This window comes from Microtus oregoni, unplaced genomic scaffold (genome assembly GCF_018167655.1).
Source record: "Microtus oregoni isolate MIOR12 unplaced genomic scaffold, Mior012 000003F_ref0000135, whole genome shotgun sequence".
Classification (NCBI taxonomy): Eukaryota; Metazoa; Chordata; class Mammalia; order Rodentia; family Cricetidae; genus Microtus; species Microtus oregoni.
In genome coordinates this window covers 41,767,143-41,786,837 of record NW_024543062.1, presented here as the reverse complement: position 1 = coordinate 41,786,837, position 19,695 = coordinate 41,767,143, and the positions used below count along the sequence as shown (strand labels likewise).

The window sequence follows — 19,695 nt, the reverse complement described above, 5'->3', positions numbered from 1 at the left end:
AGGGTGTCCCTATTCTCTTCTCCCAGTGTTGGCCCCACAGACGCCGGTGTCATCAACCTCACCACTGCACGTGACCATGAGGTGTAGTCTGCGCGAGTGGCACCAAGCACAGGACTGGCGACTGCGGCTTACTTCCTGAGAAGAAAGCTAGAACAGGCGCTGCACTCCTCGAGGTTCTGAGCTGCCCAAAGACAGATCAGAGGTCTGACCAAACAAGACCCTTTAGAAATTCTTCGGTTTGAACTTGAATCTCCCACACAGGTACTGAGGATGTACTGAGTGTACCCACTTAGCAAACCAGGGGTCCTGGGCTCAAACTGACACCATCACTTTTACTTTTTTTAGTATTCAATTTTTAATTTTTTTTTGGTCCTAAGAATTAAATCTAGGACTTCCTATATGCTAAGAAAGTACCCTCCCACTGAACCCCAACAACCTTCATTCGTATCTAAGATGTCTCTCTCATCCCATCTTCGGCTCACCCACAGGTTTGACCTTAAATCCACTTACAAGCCTTCTCTGCTCCACTGACCCGGGTTGTCTTGTGAGCTGCCCCCCTCTGGCTGAGGATTTTTACAGTAGCCCAGCATGGAACTCTGTTCAACTTCGTGTATTGGGCACTGCAGTTTTGCTGTCACGCCTGTGGGAGTTCACAACCCTCTCCCAACACTGCAGTACCAGACAACCACCCCATGCCTCCCAGGGCTCTCCTGACCCCAGTCTTGCTTGCTAGTCCAGCAACTCCAGGCTAGCCTCCACTCCATTCACTCTGCAGGACTCTGACACATGCTGACACACCTCCCCTCTCCACTTCTTCTGGACCTGTGCCCCAAGGCATTGTCTTACCAAGGGTTTCCTTGAGCCCTGTTGGGGTTTGAATGAGAATGCCTGCCATGTGTTTGACTGCTTGGTCCCCAGTAATTGAAACTGTTTAGGAAGGCTTAGGAGGGGTGGCCTTGCTGGGGCAAGTGTGTCACCCTGAGTGGGCTTTGTCTTTTCAAAAGCCCTTGCCAGACCCAGTCTGCCTCTGCCTGCAGCTTGTGGATCAGATGTGAGCTCTCAGCTACCTCTCCAGCACTATGCCTGCCGCCATGCACCCCCATGAGGTTCCCTGTGAACTAACTTGGTGAAACTATAAGCAACCCCCCAATTAAATGCTTTTTCTATAAGTTGCCTTCTCCTCACAGCTATAGAACAGTAACAAGACTTTTTTGAAAGGACATCTCCTAGTATCTTTTGTTCATTTTCTTTGTTTGTCATTTAAAAAAAAAAATTGAGACACACATATGCCCCCTCCCTATTCCAGGCTGTGTGACGTCACCCTATCTCCTTGCATGATCAGCTCTCTGCGCTTTTCTCCTGCTGCGACCCCAGCTTCTGGAGCTGTGCTCTGCGCTCAGCACACACTCAGAATAAGGCTGCCTCTGGGCTCCTCTCCCATCAACCAGCAATTAATAAGTCCTGTGAGGGGGCAGGGAGAGCTGCTCTGGCCAACTCTGTCTGTCTGGGATCCACAACACTGTTTACACTTCCCTGGCTCGTTCAATGTTTTTGCAAGAGGCATCGCTATTTCTACAATCTTTGTAACCATTAATAATTGCCCCAAATGTCTGGATGACTACATATTCTAAGAGAGATGCTCTCGGTTTTTATGTCAAACACAATGAAGGAGAAGAAACAGAGTGGCCTGTAGCTCCGTGTCAGACCGCATGCTTAATATGTGTGAAACCTTCGGTTATGTCCCAACAGCTCCAGGGAAAATAAGTCAGTGTTCCTTGGCTACCAGTCACCCTCCCCAACACTGCTAGAAGTCAACTGAAGATGTGCAAGCAATATCCTTGCTTAAATGCACAGAGTTTGGCTGGAACAAAACATAGCAGCCAGATTAGCAACAGTGAAAGCTCCTTCTAATAGCAGGGTTGAGTAGACAAAACAAGCCCTACCAGCAGGTTCAGGGGAAGGCCTTTCTTTCCAAAGAGCTCCTGCCTAGATGTAGAGTGGGCTGTGGTAGAGAAAGCACTGGAAGTGGGGCGGGCAGGTGTCCTCCGACATCTCAATTCTCATCATTCACTTCCTGCAAGAGATCAAAACCAACCTGAGCTCTGAACCTTTCTCCCACCTCTCACAGGGTGCAGCAGCATCTGGTGCAGGCTGAAAGGCTTCGCTGCAGCCCCTACTGACTTCACCAGGGACTGCTCTGGACCTCCACAGCTGCCTTAATGCAAGGATGCTCGCTTTCCTCATGTGATCACAGCATCCACATCCATTCCTGGTCTGAAGATAGGTAAGTGGCACCCAGGCTGCTACAAGTTCTCTAACCATTAATAATTGTTCCACATTTTATTCCTGCTAACTCAAATCACTTCCATACTTCCATACTGCTTACAGAGCCTAATACCATGTAAATTCTGGGCAAATCATTCATGAAGCCAATTTTTTTTTCTTTTGATGAGAGTATGAACAAGGAATCTGCAAATACTCAGACTATACAGAAACTTAGAAAGGTTGAATGGTTTCGGGCTCAACTCCATTGAAAAACAAGGCTAAGTTTTATACTACACAGTCTGCTTTCTTTATAGAAAAATCTTCATTTTGTTTCTTTAAGGAATTCCTCTGGGCCCATTATTATACTTTATAAGAAGTAAGTTGTAGGAGACATTGGGGTCCTTCTTGGTTGCAGACACATTAAGGAGGTCTGAGTCCCTGAGTTGAAGCAGCTAAAGGTGACTACCAGAATCATACTGAAGTCTGTGCACTTTTTTAAAAATGTGGAGAAAGAACTTTTAAAAGTTGAACTGGACAGCGCTACACTGTAGCTTCTCACTGTATCCCTCAGGCAGACAGATCTCCCTCATTAACTGAGTTTTAAGTGGCACCTTGCTTCTTGATGAAGCCCTGGCAGGTTCTATAAATGTAGGACCATTCTCGGCATTTCTGAGAGCTCAGCTTCCCTAGTGCTAAGAGACTCTCACATCTCTGTTCAAACTGTCAGGGAGACATGGAGGAGCACCAGCTAGTGGACTCCATGTCTCTGGAAGAGGCCCTTTCCTTTTCCTGCCCAACTGTGGATTTTATAGCCACCTCAGTAATTCCAGAGCAATGAAAGCCCACGAATCAGAGCTGCCGGAACTGAAGTGGCAAGGCTTCCTTTACAAGACACTTGACTGGCCAAGTTACCTGTCCTGCTGTGCCTTCATGCCTCCTTCCGGAAAGCCATGAAAACAGCACCTCACACAGTTCCTGCATGGTAAGGGGAGGAAGGCCAAGCAAAGCACATGGCCTGGCACACAGCTGCCACTTGGCGGGTACTACCATTATCCAACCCCATCACTTGGCGGGTATTACCATTATCCAATCCCATCACTTGGCGGGTACTACCATTATCCAACCCCATCATCACTTGGCGGGTACTACCATTATCCAATCCCATCACTTGGTGGGTACTGCCATTATCCAGTCCCATCACTTGGCGGGTACTACCATTATCCAGTCCCATCACTTGGCGGGTACTACCATTATCCAATCCCATCACTTGGTGGGTACTACCATTCCCATCACTTGGCGGGTACTACCATTATCCAATCCCATCACTTGGCGGGTACTGCCATTATCCAGTCCCATCACTTGGCGGGTACTACCATTATCCAATCCCATCACTTGGTGGGTACTACCATTCCCATCACTTGGCGGGTACTACCATTATCCAATCCCATCACTTGGCGGGTACTACCATTATCCAGTCCCATCACTTGGCGGGTACTACCATTATCCAATCCCATCACTTGGCGGGTACTACCATTATCCAATCCCATCACTTTTCCTTCCGGGGTTTTAAATGGAACTGGAGGAGGAACAAAGTTCTCTAAACACTTTCAACAATTCCTCCACATCTTTAAATTGGTTCTCCTGTAGATCTCCAGTAAAACAACTCAAACAGCTGGCATAATCCCACCAAACTGGTGTCCAGCTCTAATTGCCAATAAAACTCAAACTACTGAAAGGTAGAACTGAGCTGCCTATAGCTGTTTGGACCATAAGAAACTTATATTGAGGGATCTCAGGAAAAGAGGATTTTACTCTGTACCATTTCTATGAGAAACATAGTCACACGAGGGCTGGCAAATAGTACCTAGAAACGGGGAGGTTAAAGCTGCAGCATGCGATTTTACAGCTGGCCCAAGCTACTTCTTTCAGCTCATGCTGAGAAAGACCCCCCCCCCGTAGCCCCCACCAGGTGGCCCCAGAACTCACACACAAATGGGCCCTGGCCAATTTCCTATGCTGCCCAGTCCAAGGCAGAGGGACAGGAGCAGGGACAAAACACAGTGTCTTTCTTAGTCCTTATAAAAGCATGGGGAGGGCAACTTAGCTGCCTATTTTATAGATAAATAAGCCGTCAGAGTCCCTCAGTGAGGTTAAGGGTCAGCTTTAAACTGAGACAATATAAACCAGACGGTCTCAAAACACAGATCTGCTTGGTGTGGCCTTTATAAAATCAAGCCTAGAAGTTTCTATGTAAACCCAAATAGTTAAATGACCAATAAGAAGTCACATGACACCAGAGCAGGTGTCCCTATTTATTCCCCATCTCAGAATCTTATACAGCCATCTGTTCTTGTGCCTGAAAATAATGGGCTCATTCTCTAGACCGTTGTCTTTCCAGCCATGACCCAGAAATCCCACTGAAAATCCAACAGCAACATCTGCCTGATATCTTACCATATATATATATATATATGTATATATATAATAGTTTTATCTGCATATATATATATGTATATATATATAATAGTTTTATCTGCAACATCTTCCCTGAGACATGTGGAAGGCACATAGTATCACCTATCGTCAAAGGCCAGAGCTGGCCTCAGCAGCACAGAATACCACAGCCCAGAACACCCAAGGAACCAGGAGGCAATGAGGACAACCGTCTGGAAACAGTGGCTTCAAAGGAAAAATTCCACCATGATCTCTCTCTCCTTCCAATTGGAGACTTAAGCACATATACAAAAGCAATATCGACCACTTCTCAAGAGACAGCCCCGTTGAGATGAGAGCCTCCTCTGTCTGCCTGTTCCCTGGCACATCTGAGCTATGACAGTGTCTGTAGACACTAATGTGGTGGCTCAGGAGTGCTGGGTGACTAAGCGGCATGGTTGTCTGGAGTGACAGCACAGCCCCTAAACTGACCACTGGGAGATGACTCAGTATCCTCCATGGGGTTCCCCCTAAGCTCAGAGACCACGTCCTGATCAGCCTCCCAGGAAACCGGTCTGTGACCTTCAGCAGATCCTCTGCAGGGGTTATTGCTGCCATCAAGCTGTGGTGCTTGCTTCCGCCTGACTTTGAGCAGTTCTGAGTTAATTGTCTAGGCTGCAGTTTGCACGTCAGGACTCTCTCTCTCCCTCTCTCCCTCTCTCCTTCCTTCTCTCCCTCCCTCCATCCCTCCCCCTTTCTCTCTCCCTCCCTCCCTTCTTCCTTCCCTCTCTCCCTTCCCCCCCCAGTGCATGTTCACAAGCACGTATGTGGGAGGTGCTGTACATATATGTACAGGCAACAGGACAACCTGGACTGTCGTTCTCCAGGTGCCATCCACTTTGCTTTGTTTGCATTGTTGGCCCAGAACTTGGCAATTAGACTAGGCTGGCTGCAGTGAGCTCCAGGGATCTGCCTGCCTCCACCTTGGACAGGGATTACAAGTACATATCACCAGGCCCTCAGTCTTGCAAAGCAGGTACTTTGTGGATGGAGATCTCCCCAGACTCCCAGACTAGACATCAGGACTTTAGAAGTGTAACTGGTGATTCTACCAAGCACCCAAAATTGAGACCCACAGCTATTGGAAGTAAGAGCCACACCTTCCTGCTCCCGCCACAGCTGCTAAGGACCATGAACCATTTCACAGCTAAAAATTATTCAAATATGCTGGCCAGGGGCCCCGCTTACAAATAAATAAAAATAAATGAATCAAGCAAGCAAAAAAAATATTCAAATACTAGCCGGGTAGTGGTGGCACACATCTTTAATCTCAGCACGTGGGAGGCAGAGTAAGGTGATCTCTGTGGGTTTGAGGCCAACCTGGTCTATACAGCGAGTTCTAAGACAGTCAAGGCTACACACAAAGAAACCCTGTCTCAAATAAATAAATAAATGATTCCATAATTTAGCATTCACAAACACAATCTGTTCCTCGCATAATTTAAAAGTATTTGATACTGGTCCCCTGGTCTTCCTGACCTCCCACCCAACCTGCAGTTCCCAGTGAATACAAAGTATCACTCTTAAGATTAACAATATCTAGATAGTGTTTCCTAGTCTACAAACTTAGAAGATGCAATGTCCCATTTAACCATGGGAAGAATGGGGAAATAAATTCCTGCTGCTGCTGTGACAAATTTCAACAAACTTCAAAGCTGAAAACATGACTGCTTTCTTATCTTGTTGGTCTGGAGGCCAAATACCTGCAACTCACCCCACAAGCCATGGTCACGGCTGGCAGGGATGTTTCCTTCAAGGCTCAGAAAGATTTGTCCCCCGTTCCGTTTGCAGCCTCCAATGATTTATGCACCGGAGGCTCAAAGGCCCTTCCGAACTGCCCTCACCCCTTCCTCTAGCAATGAAACGGGTCTCCCAGTATAAGTTCTGACTGTCCCTCTTAGGAAGACTCTTGTGACTGCATTAGGCCCACCCGATACCTGAGACAAACTCCCATCCCCACCCAGCAACTTGGTTTAACCACTTGTGAAGTCTGTTTGCCGTGTAAGCTTTTTGGATGAAGGTTAAGAGCATCTTTGGAGCTGAGGTGCATGCAGTCTACTAAAGGCAGGCTTCGCCACTGCGCACACAGTACCTCCTCTCTTCCGCAGAGGCTCGCGCTGATTAGTTTGACCTGAGAAAGAAGTCTCAATGGGGAGATTTCCTATATCAGGTTAGCCTGTGGGCCCCTGTGTGTGCCTGTGAGGGGTTTCCTAGATCAGGTTAGCCTGCGGGCCTGCCTGTGAGGGGTTTCCTAGATCAGGTTAGCCTGAGAGCCCCTGTGTGTGCCCGTGAGGGGTGTCCTAGTTTAGGTTAGCCTGCGGGCCTGCCTGTGAGGGGTTTCCTAGATCAGGTTAGCCTGAGAGCCCCTGTGTGTGCCCGTGAGGGGTGTCCTAGTTTAGGTTAGCCTGCGGGCCTGCCTGTGAGGGGTTTCCTAGATCAGGTTAGCCTGACAGCCCCTGTGTATGCCCGTGAGGGGTTTCCTAGATCAGGTTAGCCTGAGAGCCCCTGTGTGTGCCCGTGAGGGGTGTCCTAGATCAGGTTAGCCTGCGGGCCTGCCTGTGAGGGGTTTCCTAGATCAGGGTTGCCTGCTAGTCCCAGCCAGCCATTTTCTGGAATAAAGAGTTATTTCAGCCAGGGCCACCAGAAGGCAATGAGGGTTTCTGCATAAAGGGTAGATCTCTACTGCTAACTTGGGGTTTATCTACCGCCCCCATTTCTTTCCCCTTCTTACTCTCTCCCCCTCTCTCCACTAATGCATCGGAATCCATTGCTGAATTAACACTTTAACAATGGAAGAGAGTAAACAGAGCCAGGCCAATCTTACTGGCAAGCCTTCGTGTTCAGTCTGATGTGGACATAGCAGGGGATCAATGCTACATCGGAATGCAACTGGCATCAGAGCAGCAAGCTGCATGACCTCTCCAGACTGCAGAGAACGCATTGGCACTGTCTGGAGAACAAGGAAACAGCATCAAAAGGTCATGTGGAAGAATTCAAGTGAGGAGATAAGTTAAATGAGCCGATGTGGGGGGAGGGGCGCAGAACTGCCAGAGAGAACTGTGTAGCTTGTGGCCCTGGAACATGCAAACCCCTGAACCCACCCTACAGGATTATAGCCTGAAGCTGGAATGACTTAGGGGCAGCAAGAGTCACCTCATGCCCCAAAGAGACCTGAGAGAAGCAGCTGCGGTCCTTAGCTCAGAACAGCAAGCTACTGTATTTTGTAAAGTTTTTCCATCAAAAGAGTATGTTAATTTGTTTCTCTGTTGCTATGATAAAATACAGACTAAAGGGAATTTAAGGAGAAAGGTGTTTATTTCAGCTCACACCTCCAAATCACTGAGGAAGTCTGTCATTGAAGAAGGCAGGGCAGGGTTCTAGGGGCAGGAACAGAGGCAGAAGTCAAGGAGAAACACTATTTACTGGCTTGATCTCCATAGCTTGCTCAACCTGATTTCTTATATTACCCAGGAGCACCAGCTCAGGCGTGGCACTGCCCACAGTGGGCTGGGACCTCCCACATTGCTGATCAATTAAGAAAATGCCCCATAGACATGCCCACAGGCCAGTGGAATGGAGGCAACGCCTCAGTTAAGATCTCCTATCCCCAGGTGACTCTCATTTGTATAAAATTGACAAAATCCAACACAGGCCATAGCACCTGGAATTCTGATTTATCAGAATTTATCTATTAAAATGCAATAAAATCATTAGCTTGGCAACATCACAGCCTTAAAACTAAGTGATGGAGCAGGACGGTGTGGTGCACTTGGAATCCTAGTATGCGAAGGGCAGAGGCAGTGGGATCTGGCATGGGTTTCAGGCCAATCTGGCTTACACAATGAGCTCCAAACCAGCCAGGACTACACAGAAAGACTTTATCTCCCAGGGCGGGAGAGACAAGGAAGGGGAGGAGAAGGAGTGAGAGGAAGACGGAAGAAAGGAAGGAGGGAGGGAAGGAGGGAGGGAGGGAAGAAGGGAGAGGAGGTAGGGGAGGAAGGGGAGGAAGGGAGGTAGGAAAAGAAGGGAGGGAGGCCTAAGCAGCCACCACACTGGTTAAACTTGAGATAAAGTGCTCCGTTTTCCTCACGCCTTAACATCACCAGTGGATATTTCCCACATTCAGGTACTGAAAGCTCCTGGGTTCTAATCCCACCTATGCCATCAACTTGGTATGTCACTCCAGACAAGTCATCAACCTCAGTAGACAACAGGGTTAGCATCCATAGTGGGCATAATGGCCTCCTGAGGTCTTTCCCAAAAGCTGCTTCTAAAGGCTTCCAAAAGACTCATTAACAAGATTCACTGGCTGATTTCTGAAATTTGATTCTGAGTTGGTGAGCAGAAATGATGAGAGCAGGGCCAGTGATCAAGACTCTTAAACACTGAATGCTGAAGAAAATATCCAAGCTGGAAAAACATACTTGCCGAAGCATCAAGGGCTTGGGAAAGTAGAAATACTGGGAACCCAAGAATCATTCACAAACCCTGTGGGCCTGTATGCAAGAGAGGCTTCATCAAGCCTGTCACCTCCAGCACCCAGAACCAAGAACAGGCCGAAAAGAAAAGGATGAGGACATGAATCCCAGACAGTCACGGCTGAGACCCTTACCCTCGTGGAAGTGTCTGGCAGGAACATCTGGGCCACTGCTCTGCTGACAGGGCCGTGCCCTGCATCTGAAAACTCCCAGTCTCAAGTACTGTCTGTTTGGTCTCCAGCTGCTATGCTCTTTGGGGCAGTTGTGGAAGCTTTAGGTGAGGTGTTGTTGGATGATGCCAGCCCATGAGCTCCCACCTTGTGCTGGACCCTTCCTGTTCACTATTCTCCATGAGGCAAAATTCTTCACACAGGCTCCACCACCACAATGCTCTGCCCAGCCACACAGGACATAGGATCGTGAACTGAAGCCATGAGCTGACAAATTTTCTCCCACCTTTACCCCACTTTTAAGCTGTTTCTGGTGTGGGATTCCCCTCTGTATGCTGTGAATACCATTGGTTAATAAAGAAACTGTCTTGGGCCTGCACAGGGGATAGAGATAGGTGGAGAAAACTAAACTGAATGCTGGGAGAAAGAAGGAGGAGTGAGAGGGAAGCCACGTAGCCCTGCTGGAGAAAGACACTGGAACCTTGCCAGTAGGCCACAAACCTCATAGTAAAATATAAAATAATGGATATGGGTTGATTCTAGATGTAAGAGCTAGCTAGCAATATGCTTAAGAAATTGGCCAAGAAGCGATTTAATTAATACAGTTTCTGTGTGGTTATTTCGGGTCTGAGGTGCCGAGCAGCTGGGAAGTAAACAAGCAGCCTCCTCCTTATACCATGTTTCCATCAGGTATTTGGCTATAGGGACAAGAAGGCTAAGAGATGACCACTCTTGCAGCTGGAAACAGGGGTGTTTAGCCTTATTTCATGTTCCCTCTGTTGTGCCTCCTGGTTTCACGTCCTCTCTCACAGTGTAGATTCACCTTGGTACCTTGAGGTCCTGGAGAATTAGCCACAGAAAACACAAAGTAAATCCAGGGAGCTGCCAAATCCTCCAGGGATTTAGACCCTGACTGGCTGGCTCCGGCGGCAAATGTGCCTGCTTAAGTAGAAGAGTCCAGGGGAAGTGACGGGAAAATTGAGGACTTGCCATAAAGGCCATCTTCAAATCGCCATAATTATCACAGCAGCATCACCTAAGCTTTATTTCCAAACACGCTCATGCCCGGTCTTTTCCCTCCTAATCCTCTTCTAGCAGCATAGCGGTTGCTCAGGACATTTTCAATTAATTAAGTAGTGAAACAAAGGGAACTGTGCATTCTTCAGTCAGCACCCTGGGTGAATGAAAGCAGATATGGGGAGCAGAGAGAGAGAGCCTCAGCCTCTGCGTCATGTGCAGACAACTGCTACACCATGGTTACATCACACCCCAGCTTTCAGACCCATCATGACAACCCCAACATCATAACAGGAACAAACATAGACACTGTTTTATTCTCAACTTTTAAAACTAAGACCTCAAGCCAGACATGCTGGCTGTCACCTTTCATACCAGCCCTGGTGGTCATTCTTGATGACAGAGCGAATTCAAGGACATCCTGAGGCATAGGAGACTTTGTGTCAAATGATAAAACAAAACTACAATTATGAGAGTTTTATAAACTTTCATTGCTGTACAGACTAAAACCACATCTCCTGGGGAGAGAGTCTCAATGAGGTATTGTCTGTATTGGGTTAGCCTGGGCTATGTCTAGTGTGGGAAGACACAGCCCTCTGGGGACGGCGAGTGGGAAACTCACGCTGAGGACAAGCCGGCGCACACATTTCTCTGCACTCTGCCCTGACTATGGTGCCATTCGACCAGTTGTTTTATGCCCCCGCTACCGTGCCTTCCTCCTGGTGACAGCATATAGCCTGGAATTATGAGCGAAAATAGGCTCTTTATCCCTGAAGCTTTTTTGTTCAGAGTGTTTTATCACAGTCACGAAATGAAGCTGGAACCAAGACGAATGCCATGAAATGACACATCCAAGGTTACCTCATCTAATGGGGGGGGGGCTTTCAACACTTCCTCCTCAAGAACCTGGCCCACTAGATCCACGTGACTTCATTTTCATGGTGAAAGTAAAAATAATTTTTATATTAACCGTTGTCATATTCTTCTAAGCTCTTAGGGCCTCTGAACACTCTGGTTTGAATCCTGGGGGGACAAAAACAAAAGCAAATTTTCAATAGCCACACATACAAAAAAAGGCATGTTCAATGTAATAACAATGGGATGGCAAGTGCCCCGCAGCCCAGTGTTGCTGAGGGCTTCCTCTGAACTCTGGTCACCCTCTAATTGGCCAATCCTTCTGCTTCGTTGTCTTGTTAGGATCACTAAGGGTGCAAAAGCAGAAAGAATGCCCACCCCCCCACACCCCCCACCCCCGTTCGGTCAACCACCGAAAGCAGGAGCTTGGCTCTGTGGCTCTGCTTTCGGGCACCAGCCTGTTGAAAACCCTTCTTCATCAGTAGTTACTTGAAGTGGTTGTCAGGCAAGCCTCTAAACTTCAGCCTAAAAAGCATTTCCCAAGACACGCATGTGCCCTCTGATGTTGAATCAGTGGACATTACAAGAACAGCAGCAGAGACCACACCCCATGTTGAGGAAGTGGCTCAAGTCAGCTTGATATGGAGTCTGTGCCATTGCTAAGTTTCTTAAAATGCACCAAGCCAGCTAACCCTCCCAGGGGATTAGAAAGACCACTTCTAAAAGTAGTCCCCACACTGGCAGAGGTTTCTGTGCAGCTCTAGGTCACTCTCTGAGATTCCAGTTGGGAGGAGAAGCTGTGACCTCCTGCCCACGTCTCCTGGACACTCTCTCACTGGCACCTTTGCTGTATGCATCTGAAGCTGACTAGCGTTTTGTCAGCGCCTCTGCCTCCAAGTCAGCCAGACCTGTCCCTTTGTACCCATGCATATTGAGGTGTGGGCTCTATCCTGAGTCACAGCCTCCTTTGGAAAGCCTCCCATGTCACCCCCTAGACTCCTCACAGCAACTCACAACTCTGAAGCTTGCTCACATTCGCCCTCTCCTGTAGGCTAGTGTCTAGTAGGACAAGCCTTCAGAACTCCTCCCTAGGTCTAGCTGGCCCAAGAGTCAAGACCTCAGTGGACCTCTGGACTGGAGACTTGATCTTAATTAGTCCCTCAGCCCCAGCCTAGATTTCTCATGCCCTAGAGATGAAGTTAGAGCGGCTGTCCTCATGATCACCTTTGCTGCTTCCAGGCGACCAGCCATAGGCTCATGTACAATACCCTACGGATTGCCTTGCAAACACCATGACTCGGCAAAATTCCCCTGTTTTCACAGAGATGAGAGAACTGGGACCCATTTTACTAAAAAGTTTATTTGGCAAGACTAAAAGAAAGTGGGGATGGACGCTGGGGTCTCCTAGCTTGTCCCTGCCATGTGAATCCCACCTCGGGAAACTCCGGGTTTCTTATGCCCAGGGTGAAGTCAGCCACTGACTTCAGGAGAGCAGAAGAGGCATTTTCTAGCCCACAGGGGCCCTCTGAAGAGTCTCACAGCACAGTCCCACATTACAGACGAGTGTGAGTGGCTCCCTCAGGTGCCTACCAGGCACAGGCTCCATTCAGTAGCAGGCATGTGCTCGCTCTACCTCGCAGAATGGGACGGAGGATGCATCTGCTCAAATTCCCACCTCAATGCTTCTGATAAAACCAATTGTTTCAAATAAAAGAGGAAGGGCTTCAGTACTCCCCACTGGTCTCATCTGAGCTTCTTGGCTGCAGGCTCAGCTGGCTTAAGTGAAATCAGCAATGGAGCATAAGAGAAGAGTTGAACAAACTCAAACTCCGAGTCACCTCAAAGTGCTTCGGGATTTTAGCACGCCACATTCCCAGGATACCATGGTATAGTCATCATAAACAACTACCGGCTCAGCTCAGAGTTCTGGGAGAGCCGAGGCTGCATGCCATCTGAGTGGCCATATGCTATCTTGAGATGAATTGAAGTGTGAATGGATCTCAAACCATGGGAGGAGGTCATGTCCCTCAAAAGAGAGACTGAAACTCTACAGTCCCTGATAGCTCAGAATGTGGGCTCATTTGGAAGTACGGTTGCTAAAGGTATATTTAATTAAAATGAAGTCATGTAAAGTAGGATTAATTCTTCTTCATCCAGATCGAAGGATGTTCTTATCAATAGAAAGGGCATAACTGAGAGTTGGTCACATGACAGAGACAGTCAGCAGTGGAGTATCTCCAGGCTGGAGAACAGTAAGGATTGCTAACACTGTGGGAAACTACAGACCAAGGAGGGATTCTTCTCCAAGGGCTTGAAAGGGGCATGACTTCAACTTTGACCTTCTAGTACTTGAGAGCCTAAGTTGTCACTCATTGATGGCACGTGGCTCATAGATCTCTAGTGCATTAATGTAACTGAAGAGCCACACAAACACCCTGATTTGGAAACAGCACCAAATGGCAAAGAAAAATATTGTCAGGGCCCACAGGTGTCCAGGGACACACAGGACTGCACGGGTGAAGCTGGGGAGGATGGCTGTAAGAAAGGGTTCAGCCAGAGAAGCTTCCTTCAAAATGAATGCCGACAACTGCAGTGACCCGAGGGACAGCTGGGAGCTCAGCCCTGAGCAGGACATGCACATCCTACCCTCTAAGGCTCGGGAGTTACGGTGGAAGAGAAGAGGAAAAAACGTAAGAGCCAGAAGACAAAGAGAAAGGCAATGAAATACTGTCATGACCTCACACAGCTATGTGCCTACAATAGGAAGACAATAAACTGGGTCTATCAACAATCAACCATGGAGAGCCGTTGGCCCTCCCCCTCTCTGCTGAACTGTAGCTACTGATGGATTCTGTGGGAGAAGCAGCCATTGTCTTCAGCTCTGTATCCCTGAAGTACACAGGTGCCAGTGGATAGTTCCAACCCCGTGTTACACCTGGTCACACCCATTCCCCAGCTTCCTAGACACTGACTGGGTGTCTGCTGGTCAGGTCAGCCGGGATGCTAACCACCTGACATTACCACAGCATGCAGGTGAAGAGCAGCGTCAGGCCTACAGGCTGTCCCCACTGCAGATGTGGACAAGGGTTACAGGCCTCCCACACATCTGCCTGGAGGTTCCTATAACTCTCTTCTCAAGTTCAGTAATTTTCTAGACAATGGCCCACAGAGCTCAAGAAGGTCTTCTTACTACTGTGTCCTAAAGGATCAATGCAGACCAGTCAAACAGAGGAGACATACCGGGCAAGGCCTGCAGGGAGGGGCACATGGCACCTTAGTCTCTCTGGGCAGCACCCTCACAGTACTTGCAACACACCTACCAACTTAAAACTCTTTACAGGCCAACTGTGATGTCCATGGAGGTTCCTTTATATAGGGCGGTTGAAGTAACAGTTGGCCATTGGCGATTGATCCAATTTTCAGTCCCTCCTTTTCTCCAAGAACGTCCAGAGTGAAGCTGAGACTCCCTAAGCATAGACAGCATGGTGGTCACTTTGATGATTCCTCACCATCCTAAGGCACTTGAGAGTTCACCAAAGGTGACCTCATTGACAAAAGCTCAGGTGTAGTGGAGAGGAGTATAAAAGGCCCTTTCTCACCCTATACTGTAACACGTTCCAAATCTCAGAAGCTGACTGTAAGGAACCAAAACAAAGGCTAGGCTTCTCACCAGTCTCTTAGAGACAAGAGAGACAGGCTTCCTTGGTAAACTGTTTCTTGTACAAACAAGCATGTGTTAAGTCCCCAAAACCCAGATAATCCTAGCACTAGGGAAGTGGAGAGAAGCCAGATCTCGGAGACTAACCTGCCAGCTGACTTAACCTACTGGTGAGTCCCAGGCCAGTGAGAAACACTGTCTCAAGAAACAAGATTCATGGCACATGAGGAATTACCCCTGAGGTTGACCCCTGGTCTCTACATGCATGGGTGCATACATACACACACACGTGCACATGCAACATGCACGCACACATATTCTCTCTCTCTCTCTCTCTCTCTCTCTCTCTCTCTCTCATAAATTGCTCAGCAAATCACAAAAGTTTATGAATTCTGTGAGAAACACTGGGAGATGGAAACAAGATAGCATGTCTTGCCACAATATCATCCCCTCAAACTACAGCTAAGTTTCCAGCATACATGTGCCATGGCGACCCCTAATCATCATGAAAATAAAGACCATTGTCTACAACGTGTCAGCTTGAAAATATTAAACACCACCAGAAAAAAATGTAAGGTGTCTTTCTCAGATTTAAATGTCTACTTATTTCAAAAATGAATTAGTTCTGCTCTGGGTTTTGTAATGTTTAACTCATTAATGATAACTCCAGCTCAAGAACTGGAAAGAAAATGGCTGCCAGGATAAACGAAACATAAAGTTCTGAGCATTGGTTCCCAGCTGTTCTATCTAAATTACTAATTCATGTGACAAACCTGGCTGGCGGAAGAAAATCATAGGGTACCCCGCCACCTTTGCCTCTTACATACTTTGTGGAATTGCTTTGCAAAGAGCCTAAGTTCCCCATAATTCCCGGCCAACAGGTTTCATTCTTTTGTAGAAATTAGTACTTAGTCTCTATTGCCAGAAAGACTTTCATCCTGGGCTAATTCACTTGTCCTTCAAAGAAGAGTTTTTCTAAACACTCGAGTTTAGACACAGCCTGAGTTTTAAGACCAAGGCGAAATTGCCATGCTATCTACCACAATCTCCAAAGAAACCTACAAAAAGTCTTCCTAAACTCTAGGAAAATGGCAATTTCTGCTTAATTGGCAGGGAAGAATGGCCAACAGGGGTTCAGTCATATATCCCCCATTTGATCAATGGGCACAACTATAATTATGTTTCCAAAAACCTGTATGATACTTCAGAAATGTCACCAAACCTCCTAACAGTTCCAAGATTTTTCTCTTAGGCCATCACAGAGACTCCATAGCTCTGCTCTCTGGAGAGACGCCATGCTCCCCTCTCCCGGGGAGATGCGATAGCTCTGCTCTCTGAGGCACACACGATGAAGCTCCGACCCAGGATGGACGTAGGCTAGAATCTCCCTGGTAAGCCACCTCGTGGGCTACACAGATGATTAGAAATGGGCTAGTCCAGGTGTGAGAGTTAGCCGAGAAAAGGTTACATATAATGGGCCAAGCAGTGTTTAAATGAATACAGTTTGTGTATTCCTCCTGCCTCTTCCTCCCCAGGACTGGGAGTCTAAGCACATGCACCACACCCAGGCTTTTCGGTGAGCACTGGGATTCAAATCCAGGTCCTCATGTGTGCACAGAAGGCAGTTTCCTCACTGGGCCATCTTTCCATCTCAGTGACCACTGACTGACTCCACACTCAGCAAGGAGGGTAAGGGGCCACCTTCTAGCCACAATTTTAAGGAACCTGAGTGTTCCTGATCTCCAATAAAGATCCACTTATGGGGATTTAAAGAAAATGACTCCTACCTCTGAACAAACCTGACTTAGAGACGCCATCTTGCTTGACCGGACCTAGGAGAAGGTAATTGTGGAATTAAGTCCCTGACATCTCTGGGCCTCAAGATAACCACTTTGCAGTAATGTATAAGCTTACACCTTCAGTGGAAGGATTGGAAGCTTATCCCCAAGAACGCACAGCTGCGTAGACTTATTCATGCATCTGTGCACCCATAGATGCACACATCTCCCTTGGCATCAGAAAGCATCGCCTCCAGGAGCTCAGACAAGCCCTTAAGCACCAATCACCTCCACTTGCATGCCTCCATTAGCTGAACACAATGGCATAAAAATAAGGCAAGAGTTTGCATGTTAACAATCTGGACAGACTTCTACAGAGAAAATTGGACAATTAAAGTGGACTAAAACTACCAGTATTTTTGTTTTAATTTTATTTATATTCATGTGTGTGCATGCATGCCTGCCTTTTTGTCTGCATGCTTATCACATGTGTGCAATACCTGCAGAGACCAGAGGAGGGTGTTGGAGCTCCTGGAACTGGAGTTATAAGCAGTTGTTAGTTATCATGTGAGTGCTAGGAGCCAAACTCCAGGCTCTGTAAAGAAAGCCTGTGCTCTGACCAACGAGCCATCTCTCAAGACCCTCCATTGCGTTTTGATTAAGGCTTCAATCCCTGGAGGGAGAGTTGAGTGAGCCCACAACTCACCACCATAAACCTTACGATGCCAGGAAGGTATTCCAATGTCTTCCACACATCACGCTCTCAGAAAAAGAACATGTGAAAGTACAGAAATCTTACCTTCCTGCATGCACATTTGTCACCAATCTTCTGCTCTTAGGGTGACAAAGGTATGACGTGGCTGTGTGGCATGGAAGCTTGGGTGGCCAGATTCTGCTGTGATGTGGCCCTCACTCTAAAAGGAAGCGGGTTTTGTTTCCCGTGGCCTCCTAGGATAGAGTTTACCATTGTCGAAAGACACAGACACAGCGTGAGACATTTCATGTCTCATCGCCCACAGTTCCCTCTGGTTCTCTGCCACCCCAGCAAAATCAGGAGGGAACCAAATGGTCCCTCACTCCCCGAATGTCTCTACCTTAAGAAAAAACTTCAGATGCCTTTAATTCAGTGAAGCCCATCCCGGTCTAAACTCTGCCCATTTTAGGTTTCGCTTCAAACCACTTTTTCCTCTCCTGGTGTAAAATATGGAGGGGAGGGGCGGCTCTTTTAGAGTGAACCGACAAAGAACGAGTCCAAGTCTTATTTTTCTACCATACCTTGTAGACCTCATTTCAACCCCAATGAAAAGGAGCTGATTGTAGTCCAGACAAAACTGCCCAGGGGGATCACGCAGGGGGCACCTGAAGATGGAGCTTTGACCTTGTTAGGCTCCTCTGGTTTTTCATGCCACACTCCCCACCCCTGACTCAATGGTAGTATAGGCATCTGTAGAGCTGTGCCAATTCCATGGAAGTGAGGGTTACCCTTCACATGGGGCACTGTTATTTCAGCACAGAGATCACGGACAGAAAACAGAAAGAACTGAGACGGGACAATTCATCCATCTACCCACCAGCTTCCCAACTCCGAATCTTCTTCACATGTCCCCAGACCTGCCCCACCTCCTACCCTGGCCTGCCATTCTAAGAACCACACCACCCAGGTACCCTGAAAATGCTCTGCACCTACATTATCAGTGCTAGCCTCCCACTGAGCTCGCCGTGCTTCCCGCTCTGCCAGGTGTACCAACACTGAGTAGCTCTCCAGAACCAGAGGATTGACAAGACGCAGAGAAGACACCCGATCCCCATTAAGACCAAAACACATGCTATCTTTTCTACAACACAATGAATAAGAATTGTGTGTACATGTGTTTACAAAACTGTGCATTGTGTGGAGGTCAGATGTCAGCCTCAGGTGCTAACCCCCTGAGACAGGGTCTCTCACTGGGATCTGCAGTTTTTGGCCAGGTTGGAAGACTAATGAGACCCACTGATGCCCTGCCTCTATCTCCTTGATGCTGAGATTACAAGTGCATGCCACAACACATGCCAGCGTTTCACCTGTGTTCGGGGGATCAAGCCGAAGTCTTTGTGCTTATACTCCAACTGCTTTACTAACTGAGCCATCTCTCCAGCCCAAAGAATGAGACCTTAATGACAAAATCCAGGATGCCACCGAGCAGCCAGCAGGGCGGGGCTTTGGCAGGTGGCATTTGATGCTGAGTCCTCAGATGGACAGCCTGGATTCCTGAACCATAAACAGAATGTCTTGTTCTCAGAGAAACAATTCAAAGTTCACCTCAGGGCTGCAGAGTACCTGACCTGCGAAGCCAGCCCTTCCTGTCTCAGGCTTTCTCAACTATTGTGAACAGAAACAATGCTCTTAGGAAGTATGGATAGCCTGACTTCGTAACATGTTCACAGTGAGAACAAACTAACCTTCCTGTGAAGTATGGATAGCCTGACGTCGTGACGTGTTCACAGAGAGGACAATGCACTTGGGAGGTATGGATAGCCTGACTTCATAACATGTTCACAGTGAGGACTAACCTTCCTGTGAAGATCACAGAAAGGGTTCTGCGTCTGCAAGAGCTGCAAAGCTGAGGGTCAATGAGACTCTCCAAAGACCAAAACTATTCGGATAAACCTCAATGTCAATAATAATGACTTCAGTTATATCTAATTAAAAGAGAAAAAAGAACTCTTAGTTAAGTCTGGCCGATTTGATTGCTAACTTCTCAAACATTCCTGAAACTCCACCCATCTTCCCAGCCTCCTTCCTTTCTGGCTTGCCCTGCATTCAGACGGCATTTGCTGCTCTACTAAGGCCTGCTTCCCTCTAAATAAGCTCGCCATTTGCTGCTTCCACAATTATGTCATTGATGTAATTACTACCAACATGGCTCTAGCTGCTATTTGTTGCACTATAATTTCCAGATGAATTTCGGGTGCAAAAACAAAATAACCACAATAAGATAATT

General features: G+C 47.6%; 1 protein-coding gene across 3 annotated transcripts in view; it reads right to left on the bottom strand.

Annotated features, from left to right (window-relative positions):
* The window catches only part of Rnf152 (ring finger protein 152), a 73,133-nt gene that overhangs the window by 34,083 nt on the left and 19,355 nt on the right, over positions 1-19,695 (bottom strand). Inside the window, exon 3 of one of the 3 annotated variants that reach the window (XR_005974034.1) lies at positions 1,953-2,074. The exons of the other annotated variants lie outside the window; for them this stretch is intronic. The gene's annotated coding sequence lies outside the window, so the exon portion shown is untranslated. Of the gene's footprint in view, positions 1-1,952; positions 2,075-19,695 lie in introns of those variants that run through there. 3 annotated transcript variants of the gene reach the window in all.